General features: G+C 48.3%; 2 protein-coding genes and 1 long non-coding RNA gene across 3 annotated transcripts in view; all 3 read right to left on the bottom strand.

Moving 5' to 3' along the window:
* LOC144671592 (uncharacterized) overlaps positions 1–9,170 on the bottom strand; it is a 30,293-nt gene extending 21,123 nt beyond the window's left edge. The window contains exon 1 of the mRNA XM_078533587.1: positions 8,277–9,170. The gene's annotated coding sequence lies outside the window, so the exon portion shown is untranslated. The remainder of the gene's footprint in view (positions 1–8,276) is intronic.
* The window catches only part of LOC144671623 (uncharacterized), a 1,108,978-nt gene that overhangs the window by 126,277 nt on the left and 968,248 nt on the right, over positions 1–14,453 (bottom strand). The gene's annotated exons all lie outside the window — the stretch shown is intronic.
* LOC144671578 (uncharacterized) overlaps positions 1–14,453 on the bottom strand; it is a 66,867-nt gene that overhangs the window by 2,321 nt on the left and 50,093 nt on the right. The gene's annotated exons all lie outside the window — the stretch shown is intronic.

The following is a 14,453-nucleotide window of genomic DNA, read 5'->3' as shown; positions in this document are numbered from 1 at the left end:
CACACACACACACACAGAATCACACCACACAGACACACACACACACAGAATCACACCACACACAGAATCACACCACACAGACACACACACACACACAGAATCACACCACACACACACACACACACACACAGAATCACACCACACACACACACACACAGAATCACACCACACACACACACACAGAATCACACCACACACACACACACAGAATCACACCACACACACACACACAGAATCACACCACACACACAGAATCACACCACACAGACACACACACACACAGAATCACACCACACACAGAATCACACCACACACACACACACACACACAGAATCACACCACACACACACACACACACAGAATCACACCACACACACACACACACACAATCACACCACACACACACACACACACAATCACACCACACACACACACACACAGAATCACACACACACAGAATCACACCACACACACACACACACAGAATCACACCACACACACACACACACACACACACACACAGAATCACACCACACACACACACACACAATCACACCACACACACACACATGTAGAATCACACCACACACACACACACACACACACACACACACACAGAATCACACCACACACATGTAGAATCACACCACACACACACACACACACACACAGAATCACACCACACACACACACACACACAGAATCACACAACACACAGAATCACACCACACACACACACACACACACACACACACAGAATCACACCACACACACACACACACACACACACACAGAATCACACCACACACACACACACACAATCACACCACACACACACACATGTAGAATCACACCACACACACACACACACACACACACACACACAGAATCACACCACACACATGTAGAATCACACCACACACACACACACACACACACAGAATCACACCACACACACACACACACACAGAATCACACAACACACAGAATCACACCACACACACACACACACACACACACACAGAATCACACCACACACACACACACACACACACACAGAATCACACCACACACACACACACAGAATCACACCACACACACACATATGTAGAATCACACCACACACACACACACACACACACACACAGAATCACACCACACACACGCACACACACACATGTAGAATCACACCACACACAAACACACAGAATCACACCACACACACACACACATGTAGAATCACACCACACACACACACAGAATCACACCACACACACACACATGTAGAATCACACCACACACACACACATGTAGAATCACACCACACACATACACACACAGAATCACACCACACACACATGTAGAATCACACCACACACACACACATGTAGAATCACACCACACACACACACACACACAGAATCACACCACACACACACACATGTAGAATCACACCACACACACACACACACACACACACACACACAATCACACCACACACACAGAATCACACCACACACACAGAATCACACCACACACACAGAATCACACCACACACACACAGAATCACACCACACACACACAGAATCACACCACACACACACACACACACACAGAATCACACCACACACACAGAATCACCCCCCACACACACACACAGAATCACACCACACACACACACACACAATCACATACACACAGAATCACACCACACACACAGAATCACACCCCACACACACAGAATCACACCCCACACACACACACAGAATCACACCCCACACACACACACAGAATCACACACACACACAGAATCACACCCCACACACACACACACACAGAATCACACCCCACACACACACACAGAATCACACACACACACAGAATCACACCCCACACACACACACAGAATCACACCACACACACACAGACACAGAATCACACACACATGTAGAATCACACACACACACAGAATCACACGCCATACACACACAGAATCACACCACACACAGAATCACACCCCACACACGCACACAGAATCACACCACACACACAGAATCACACCCCACACACACACACAGAATCACACACACACACACAGAATCACACCACACACACACACAATCACATACACACGTAGAATCACACCACACATGCACACACACACACAGAATCACACCACACAATCACACACACACACAGAATCACACCACACAAACACACACACACATACACAGAATCACACACACACACACAGAATCACACCACACACACAATCACACAGCACACAGAATCACACACACACACAGAATCACACCACACACACACAATCACAATACACACCCCACACACACACATACACAGAATCACACCACACACACAATAACACACACACACACAATCACACCGCACACAGAATCACACACACACAGAATCACACCACACACACACAATCACAATACACACCCCACACACACACATACACAGAATCACACCACACACACAATCACACACACACACACAATCACGCCGCACACAGAATCACACACACACACAGAATCACACCACACACACACAATCACAATACACACCCCACACACACACACACACAATCACACCACACACACACACACACAGAATCACACCACACACACACACACACGCACACACAATCACACCACACACACACACACACACACACACACAGAATCACACCACACACACACACACACACACACACAGAATCACACCACAAACACACACACACACACACACACACACAGAATCACACCACACACACACACACACAGAATCACACCACACACACACACACACGCACACACAATCACACCACACACACACACACACACACACAGAATCACACCACACACACACACACACAGAATCACACCACACACACACACACAGAATCACACCACACACACACACATACACACACACAGAATCACACCACACACACACACACACAGAATCACACCACACACACACACACAATCACACCACACACACACACACACACACACAGAATCACACCACACACACACACACACGCACACACAATCACACCACACACACACACACACACACACAGAATCACACCACACACACACACACACACAGAATCACACCACACACACACACACACACAATCACACCACACACACACACACACACACACACACACAGAATCACACCACACACACACACACACAGAATCACACCACACACACACACACACAGAATCACACCACACACAGAATCACACCACACACAGAATCACACCACACACACACACACGCACAGAATCACACCACACACAGAATCACACCACACACACACACACACACACACACACACACAGAATCACACCACACACACACAAACACACACACACAGAATCACACCACACACACACACACAGAATCACACCACACACACACACACAGAATCACACCACACACACAGAATCACACCACACACACAGAATCACACCCCACACACACACACAGAATCACACCACATACACACACACACACACACACACAGAATCACACCACACACACACACACAGAATCATACACACACACACAGAATCACACCACACACACAGAATCACACCACCCACACACACACACAATCACATACACACGTAGAATCACACCACACACACACACAGAATCACACACACATGTAGAATCACACACACACACAGAATCACACACCACACACACACAGAATCACACACACATACAGAATCACACACACACGCAGGATTACACACATGTAGAATCACACACACACACACAGAATCACACGCCACACACACACAGAATCAGGCACACACACACACACACAATCACATACACACGTAGAATCACACCACACACACACACACACACAGAATCACACACACACGCACAGAATCACACCACACACACCGAATCACACACACACGCACAGAATCACACCACACACATCGAATCACACACACACACACACACACCGAATCACTCACACACACAGAATCACACACACACACACAGAATCACTCTCACACAGAATATCTCATACACACATACACACATGCAGAATCACACCACACACACACACACACAGAATCACACACACACAGAGAATCACTCACACACAGAGAATCACTCACACACACATGCAGAATCACACCACACACACAGAATCTCACACACACTGAATAGCTCACACACACACACAGATCACACACACACCGAATCACTCACACACGCAGAATCACACCACAAACACACAGTCTATCTCACAAACACTCACACAGAATCACACACACAGAATATCTCATATACACACACACACACACACACACACACACACACAGATGTAGAATCACACCACACACAAAGAATCACTCTCACTCACACACACACAGATCACACACACAGAATCACACACAAACACGCACACAGAATCACTCACACACACAGAATCACTCACGCACACACACACACACATATACAGAATCTCACACACATACACTGAATATCTCACACACACACCCACACAGAATCACTCACACACACACACAGATCACACACACACAGGATCACTCACACACACACACACACATATGGAATAACACACACACATACTGAATATCTCACACACATACACACACAGAATCACTCACACACACACACATACGGAATAACACACACACACACGCACTGAATATCTCACACACACACCCACACAGAATCACTCACACACACACACAGATCACACACACACAGGATCACTCACACATGCAGAATCACACACACACACACACTGAATCGCACACACATGCTCTATCTCACAAACACTCACACAGAATCATGCACACACAGAATATCTCATACACACACACACACAGATGTAGAATCACACCACACACACAGAATCACTCTCACTCACACACACACAGATCACACACACAAACACGCACACAGAATCACTCACACACACAGATTCACACACAGTCACACACACTCACTGTGACATTTGTCCCAACACACAGGCACACACATTTTCACAGAGACATGCTTACACAGACAGACACATACCCAAATGTACTCTTGCATATACAAACGTATACATGTAGATACACACTCTCACACAGACATGTCCACAAGCATACCCCTCTCTCACACATTATCGGAAGATAATCACTCTTTTTAATGCCTAATGTTGAGTTCACTCATGTGTGGCTGTTAATTAATAAAACACAAAGTACACTCTTTGTGTCTATTGACTTAGAAACACTGAGGCAGCATCAAAGTCCATATCCTGGAACAGAATGATTCAATTCATCATTTACAAAAGACAGGGATCAATGACTCACAAAAACCACCAATGTTCATGAGGACATGCCCATTAATTCGAACACTTGGATCAGAAAGAATCCAAATTGATTGTAATAAAGTTTACAGATTGAACTAACATCAGAAAAACACAAGAAACCCGCGCTGACTTCAAATGTATTTTCTGAATGATGATGGAGAGCAGTATTTGTGCCTCTTTGTCTGCAATAGGTCATGTGATTCTAGGTAACAGGAACCAGCCCCTGGAGAGGACATCACAGTCGCATCTGTGCCTTTCCTGACAGGGAACCCATATTCCACCAGAGTCACTGGTTGGATATGAAGAGGACCCCTCGCTGATCCGAATCCTGACTGTAGCCCTACCCACAGCTGCCAGTGAGGAGCTGCACAGGCGCTGACTGCTTTTCAGTGACCTGGATCCAGGGAGCCACACAACAAGAGGCAGCTTTTATGGAACTGTGTCAATCCTGCTTGAATTTTTTTAACTTATTCATTATTTAATTAATATTATTATTATGAACTTGTTATTATTATTCATGATTTTATTTCTTATTTCACTTTTGAGGGAATCAATCATTGACACTTCTCAGCACTGGGTATATTTGACCAGGTATTTTCAAGAGTGTATCAGTGACACAGTCACATTCTGCAAAATGAGAATTAAAACCGTTTGGAGTGAACAGGTTTGAAAGACAGAAACATTTCTTTAGCTACAAGTTTGCTTTGCCTTCAATGACATTCCCAGAGCCTTCACTAGCTGCCTGGAAGTCCCAGAAGCACAAACGAGGATGGTTGCATTACCCTATTGTCAGGGTTTACGGATGAGAATCTTTCTGCTCACCTGACTTTTACACACATTTCTTGCAGCACATACCCAATGTTTTGCAAATTAAAACCTTCCATTCCCTGCTCCCAAACTTCCAGCTCATTCCTGACCTTCGCACTACCCTAAACTACAAAAAAAAAGTGGTCTGTTATTAAACTGAACATTATCAAGGACTCTCACTGGTCACTGATCTAGGTGATCACAAGTGATCATTTGGAAACAAAATAAAATGCCAAAACAAAAAAATCTCTGCTACAGTTTGCTGCCTTTTGATTGGCTGTCCCACCAGTCAGCCATTTCTCAAAATGCACCAAGTTGCATAAATTGTACAAAGGCCGTTGTTGGGAGAGGCGGCCAAGTTGGTCCTATGGGTAGAGTTGATCAGCAGACACTTTTAGGTGGAAACTTTCTGTTTATTTACAAAGTATCCAGATGCAACCACACATGTCCCTTCAACTCAAACTCAATCTCTATTTCTACACAACCAGCTCCTGACTGCTGAGGGAGCCCATTCTATTCTCCTATTGGATACTAAAGATAATGTGATCTCCCTTTACAAGCATTATCTTGAATAAAACCATAATTATCACAGCCATCGGGCAGTTAGAGCAGCAAGTAGATTTGCTTCTGAGTAAGTGTCACTTGATAGCACTAACAATGACCCCATCAGTAAAGTAATGGAAGGGGTCACCAACAGTGCTATCAATTAGCACTTGCTCAGCAATAACCAGCTCAATGACACCCAGTTTGGGTTCTGCCAGGGCCACTCAGCTCCTGACCTCATTACAACCTTGGTTCAAACATGGACGAAAGAGCTGAACTCCCGAGGTGAGGTGAGAGTGACTGCCCTTGACATCAAGGCTGCATTTGACCAAGTGTGGCATCAAGGAGCCCTAGCAAAACTGGAGTCAATGGGAATTAGGGGGAAAACTCTCCACTGGTTGGAGTCATACCTAGCACAAAGGAAGATGGTTGTGATTGTTGGTCAGTCATCTCAGCTCCAGGACATCACTGCAGGAGTTCCTCAGGGTAGTGTCCTCGGCCCAACCATCTTCAGCTGCTTCATCAATGACCTTCCTTCCATCATAAGGTCAGAAGTGGGGATGTTCGCTGATGATTGCACAATGTTCAGCACCATTCATGACTCCTCAGATACTGAAGCAGTCCATGTCCAAATGCAGCAAGACCTGGACAATATCCAGGCTTGGGCTGACAAGTGGCAAGTAACATTCGCACCACACAAATGCCAGGCAATGACCATCTCCAACAAGAGAGAATATAAACATTGTCCTTTGACATTCAATGGCATTACCATCACTGAACCCCCCCTCACTATCAACATTGACCAGAAACTGAACTGGACTAGCCACATAAATACTGTGACTACAAGAACAGGTCAGAGGTTAGGAATCCTGTGGCAAGTAATTCACCTCCTGACTTCCCAAAGCCTGTCCACCATCTACAAGGCACAAGTCAGGAGTGTGATGGAATACTCCCCACTTGCCTGGATGAGTGCAGCTCCAACAACACTCAAGAAGCTCAACATTGTCCAGGACAAAGCAGCTGCTTGATTGGCACCACATCCACAAACATTCACTCCCTCCACCACCGACGCACAGTGGCAGCAGTGTGTGTACCATCTACAAGATGCACTGCAGCAACTCACCAAGGCTCCTTAGACAGCACCTTCCAAACCCACGAACACTACCATCTAGAAGGACAAGGGCAGCAGATAGATGGGAACACCACCACCTGGAAGTTCCCCTCCAAGTCACTCACCATCCTGACTTGGAAATATATCACCGTTCCTTCACTGTCGCTGGGTCAAAATCCTGGAACTCCCTCCCTAACAGCACTGTGGGTGTACCTACACCACATGGACTGCAGCGGTTCAAGAAGTTCAAGAAAGCAGTTCACCACCACCTTCACAAGGGGCAGTTAGGGATGGGTAATAAATGCTGGCCCAGCCAGCGACACCCACATCCCGTGAATGAATAAAAATAAAAGTTGTGCTTTTTTGAAATGTGGGAATTTCTCCGTCTGTGCCACAGACAAAGATGGTGCTCGCTCCTCAATCTCACCTCGTGCTCATTACAAGTTTTCTTCCTTCTCTTTACTCAGGCTCCTTCAATTCCCTCAATGCACCCAGAGTCCGCTCGCTGCTCCCGGAGTCCACTCCATGTTCCCGGAGTCCGCTCGCTGCTCCCGGAGTCCACTCCATGTTCCCGGAGTCCGCTCGCTGCTCCCGGAGTCCATTCCATGTTCCCGGAGTCCGCTTGCTGCTCCCGGAGTCCATTCCATGTTCCCGGAGTCCGCTCGCTGCTCCCGGAGTCCATTCCATGTTCCCGGAGTCCACTCCATGTTCCCGGAGTCCGCTTGCTGCTCCCGGAGTCCATTCCATGTTCCCGGAGTCCGCTCGCTGCTCCCGGAGTCCGCTCCATGTTCCCGGAGTCCGCTCACTGCTCCCGGAGTCCATTCCATGTTCCCGGAGTCCGCTTGCTGCTCCTGGAGTCCGCTCGCTGCTCCCGGAGTCCGCTCCATGTTCCCGGAGTCCACTCGCTGCTCCCGGAGTCCGCTCACTGCTCCCGGAGTCCATTCCATGTTCCCGGAGTCCGCTCGCTGCTCCCGGAGTCCGCTCGCTGCTCCCGGAGTCCGCTCGCTGCTCCCGGAGTCCGCTCGCTGCTCCCGGAGTCCGCTCGCTGCTCCTGGAGTTACTTGCTGCTCCCGGAGTCCGCTCGCTGCTCCCGGAGTCCGCTCGCTGCTCCCGGAGTCCGCTCGCTGCTCCCGGAGTCCATTCCATGTTCCTGGAGTCCGCTCGCTGCTCCCGGAGTCCGCTCGCTGCTCCCGGAGTCCATTCCATGTTCCTGGAGTCCGCTCGCTGCTCCCGGAGTCCATTCCATGTTCCTGGAGTCCGCTCGCTGCTCCCGGAGTCCGCTCGCTGCTCCTGGAGTTACTCGGTGCTATTGGAGTTACTCGGTGCTCCTGGAGTCCGCTCGCTGCTCCTGGAGCTAGTTCTGGAGTCCGCTCGGTGCTCCTGGAGTTCGTTCTGGAGTCCGCTCGCTGCTCCTGGAGTCCGTTCGCTGCTCCTGGAGTCCGTTCACTGCTCCTGGAGTTACTCGGTGCTCCTGGAGTTCGTTCTGGAGTCTGCAGAGTGCTCCTGGAATTAGTTCTGGAGTCCGCTCGGTGCTCCTGGAGTTAGCTCTGGAGTCCGCTCGGTGCTCCTGGAGTTAGTTCTGGAATCCGCTCGGTGCTCCTGGAGTTAGTTCTGGAATCCGCTCGGTGCTCCTGGAGTTAGTTCTAGAATCCGCTCGGTGCTCCTGGAGTTCGTTCTGGAATCCGCTCGGTGCTCCTGGAGTTCGTTCTGGAGTCTGCACGGTGCTCCTGGAGTTCGTTCTGGAGTCCGCTCGGTGCTCCTGGAGTTCGTTCTGGAGTCCGCTCGGTGCTCCTGGAGTTCGTTCTAGAATCCGCTCGGTGCTCCTGGAGTTAGCTCTGGAGTCCGCTCGGTGCTCCTGGAGTTAGTTCTGGAGTCTGCACGGTGCTCCTGGAGTTAGTTCTGGAGTCTGCATGGTGCTCCTGGAGTTAGTTCTGGAGTCCGCTCGGTGCTCCTGGAGTTCGTTCTGGAGTCTGCATGGTACTCCTGGAGTTAGTTCTGGAGTCCGCTCGGTGCTCCTGGAGTTCGTTCTGGAATTTTCACGGTGCTCCTGGAGTTCGTTCTGGAGTCCACACGGTGCTCCTGGAGTCTGGTCGATGCTCCCAGAGTCACCTTGGTGTTCCCAGGTGTTGTGTGGGCAGAGGGTGAGGGTGGGGGCGGTGGAGGTGAGGGCGATTTGCATTGGCTGAGCTGGAACCTGCTTTAGAAACTGACCCACAGAAATGGCTCCTGGTTATCAGTTTGTGCTGGTTTAGCTTATCTGAGTTGAACAAATAGGGGGTGTGTATGCAAATCAGATGAGAAATTCATCAAAACTGTGAATCCACACACAGCAGAATAGCTGCTGAAACAAAAAGAAACAGATAGGATGGGATGGGTCACCTGATTTACACCCTCTCACCCACCCGATTGAAAGCACCAAACTGGCCAGGTTCACCATTGGGGTTAGGGTCATGACCTCCTCTGTCTGAACACGGTACCTGGTGAGTGGGATTGGGAATCACCTGAGGGGGACTCTGTGAACACATTATTTGGACCAACTTGTGGATCAATGTTAGATTCACTTCCTGTTTCTCTATTCAATTACACAGTTAAATTCCCAACACTGAGCCCTTAATGTCAAAGTGATCATTTGTTATTTTATGTTGTTCTGATCAAGTGGCTGTTAATTACAAGTATTCCTTATATTCCAAATGCTCAGCACCCCGGATTGCTCAGCATTTTGCCATCGTCCAGTCACTCGACCCATTCATCCAACTGGCTCAATCTCCACTAATATTCTGGCCTCACTCACAGAGTGATTTGAAGTCTGGATTTTCCTCGGATAACGAGGTCCCAGGAAACTGTCCTTAAAAAATAAACAAGCTGAATCCCTGAACCCACAGCTTATCTCAGGGGTCAGTCAAACTATAACCGAGAGTAAATATTATTCCGCATACAATGCAAACCTCTGTGAACCCTGAACCCACTTGTCATGAAACAGATTTATCAACAGTATAACGTCCAAGGATAAAGTCAGATGACTTCTTTTGATTAAAGATAAAGTTCATTGAATACCTGGTGCCAGTTAATCACCAATGAGTCAGCAATACCCTCATCTCCACTCAGGATTTTTCCCCCAATCCCCCTCCTCACATTGGGACAGTAAATCTTGGCTCATTGTCCCAGACACAAATCCTTTCCCAGGAGGGATCGGGGACCAGAATCTTTTCTCATCTTCTCCTGGAATTGCTGTTCCCAACCTGTGCTCCCAGCTGGAAGACTGCCTGAGATCACAGTCTCTATATTAATAGGCTGCTTACCTGACATTCACAACTAAATGAACAGAAATTTCTTTCAGTTAAATATTGCAAAGTCTGAAGCCATTGTTTTCGGTCCTGACTCCCAACTCCAATCCCCTCCTTGGCGATAACGTATGACAAAACCAGTCTGTTGGCAAACTTGGTGTCATATTTGACCCCGAGATGAGTTTCGACCACATATCCCTCCCATCACCAAGGTCATCTATTTCCACTTCTGTAACATCCACAATTAGACCCACCTCAGCTCATCAGCTGTTGAAATCCTCGTCTATGCCTTTGCTACCTCCAGATTGGATTATTCTAATGGACTTCTGTCTGTCTCCCATATTCTGCCCTTTATTAATTTGAGCTCATCCAAAACTCTGCTGCCCATGTCCTTACTCACTCCAAGTCCCATTCACCTATCACCTCCCTGCTCACTGCTCCCTCCCTGGCACCCAGTTAAACAATACCTCCAATTTTAAAATTCTCATCCACATGTTCAAATCCCTCCATAGACTTGCCTCTTTCTATTTCTGTAACCTTGGCCAACCCCAAAGTCCTCAGACATGTCTACATTCGAATTCTGGCCTCTTGTGTACCCCCGATTTTAATCACTCCACCACTGGCACTCATGTTTTCAGTTGTCTGAATAACAAGCTCTGGAATTCCTGAACTTCTCTGCCTCTCTACCTCGTTTTCCTCCTTTAAGAGATTCCTTAAAACTGACCTCTCTGCCCAACCTTTTGGTTACCTAATCTCCTTTAGGGAAGGAAATCTGCCGTCCTGACCCAGTCTGACCCACACGTGACTCCAGACCCACAGCAATGTGGTTGACTCTTAAATACCCTCTGAAATGGCTGAGCAAAACACTCAGTTGTAACAAACCACTACAAAGTCACATAAAAGGAGTGAAACCGAACAGACCACCCGGCATCGACCCAGGAACTGGAAATGACAATGGTAATCTCAGCCCTGTCGACCCTGCAAAGTCCTCCTCACTAACTTTTGGGGGCATGTGCTAAAATTGGGAGAGCTGTCTCACAGACTAGTCAAACAACAGCCTGACATAGTCATCCTCACGGAATCATACCTTACAGACTATGTCCCAGACACCACCATCACCATCCCTGGGTATGTCCTGTCCCACCAGCAGGACAGACCCAGCAGAGGTGGTGGCACAGTGGTATACAGTCGGGAGGGAGTTGCCCTGGGAGTCCTCAACATCGATTCCGGACCCCATGAAGTCACATGGCATCAGGTCAAACATGGACAAGGAAACCTCCTGCTGATTACCACGTACCGCTCACCCTCAGCTGATGAATCAGTGCCCCTCCATGTTGAGCACCACTTGGAGGAAGCACTGAGGGTGGCAAGGGCGCAGAATGTACTCTGTGTGGGAGACTTCAATGTCCATCACCAAGAGTGACTTGGTAGCACCACTACTGACTGAGCTGGCCAAGTCCTAAAGGACATAGCTGTTAGACTGGGTCTGCGGCAGGTGGTGAGGGAACCAACAAGAGGGAAAAACATACTTGACCTCGTCCTCACCCATCTGCCTGCTGCAGATGCATCTGTCCATGACAGTATCGGTAGGAGTGACCACCACACAGTCGTTGTGGAGACGAAGTCCCACCTTCACATTGAGGATATCCTCCATCGTTTTGTGTGGCACTACCACTGTGCTAAATGGGACAGATTTTGAACATATCTAGCAACTCAAGACTGGGCATCCATGAGGCGCTGTGGGCCATCAGCAGCAGCAGAATTGTACTCAAACACAATCTGTAACCTCATGGTCGAGCATATCCCCCACTCTACCATTACCATCAAGCCAGGGGATCAACCCTGGTTCAATGAAGAGTACAGGGGGGCATGCCAGGAGCAGCACCAGGCATAGCTAAAAATGAGGTGTCAACCTGGTGAAGCTATAACACAGGACTACTTGTGTGCCAAACAGCATAAGCAGCAAGTGATAGACAGAGCTAAGAGACCCCACAGATCAGATCTAAGCTCTGCAGTCCTGCCATAACCAGTATTGAATGGTGGTGGACAATTAAACAACTCACTGGAGCAGGAGGCTCCACAAATATCCCCATCCTCAATGATGGAGGAGCCCAGCACATCAGTGCAAAAGATAAGGCTTAAGCATTTGCTACAATCATCAGCCAGAAGTGCCGAGTGGATGATCCATCTCGGCCTCCTCCGGAGGTCCCCAGCATCACAGATGCCAGTCTTCAGCCAATTCGATTCACTCCACATGATATCAAGAAACGGCTGAAGGCACTGGATACTGCAAAGGCTATGGGCCCTGACAATATTCCAGCAATAGTACTGAAGACTTGTGTTCCAGAACTTGCCGCACCCCTAGCCAAACTGTTCCAGTACAGCTACAACACTGGCATCTACCCAGCTATGTGGAAAATTGCCCAGGTATGTCCTGTACACAAAAAGCAGGACAAAGCCAACCCGGCCAGTTACCGCCCCATCAATCTACTCTCCATCATCAGTAAAGTAATGGAAGAAGTCATCAACACTGCTATCAAGCAGCACTTGCTTAGCAATAACCTGCTCCCTGATGCCCAGTTTGGGTTCCGCCAGGGCCACTCAGCTTCTGACCTCATTACAGCCTTGGTTCAAACATGGACAAAAGAGCTGTACACACAAGGTGAGGTGAGAGTGACTGCCCTTGACATCAAGGTTGCATTTGACTGAGTGTGGCATCAAGGAGCCCTAGCACAAAGGAAGATGGTTGTGGTTGTTGGAAGTCAGTCATCTCAGCTCCAGGACATCACTGCAGGAGTTCCTCAGGGTAGTGTCCTCAGCCCAACCATCTTCAGCTGCTTCATCGATGTCCTTCCTTCCATCATAAGGTCAGAATTGGGGATATTCACTGATGATTGCACAATGTTCAGCACCATTCGCGACTCCTCAGATACTGAAGCAGCCCATGTCCAAATGCAGCAAGACCTGTACAATGTCCAGGCTTGGGCTGACAAGTGACAAGTAACATTCATGCCACACAAGTGCCAGGCAATGACCATCTCCAAGAAAGAATCCAGACATCGCATCTTAATGTCCCACGGCATTACCATCACAGAATCCCCCACTATCAACACCCTGGGGGTTACCATTGACCGGAAACTGAACTGGACTAGCCATATAAATACTGTGAATACAAGAACCGGTCAGAGGCTAGGAATCGTGCGACGAGTAACTTACCTCCTGACTCCCCAAAGTCCACCATCTACAAGGCACAAGTCAGGAGTGTGATGGAATACTCCCCACTTGCCTGGATGAGTGCAGCTCCCACAACACTTAAGAAG

Source organism: Cetorhinus maximus, chromosome 2, assembly GCF_964194155.1.
Source record: "Cetorhinus maximus chromosome 2, sCetMax3.hap1.1, whole genome shotgun sequence".
Lineage (NCBI taxonomy): Eukaryota > Metazoa > Chordata > Chondrichthyes > Lamniformes > Cetorhinidae > Cetorhinus > Cetorhinus maximus.
Note: the sequence above shows the minus strand (reverse complement) of the source record. Positions and strands in the feature narration are given on the sequence as shown.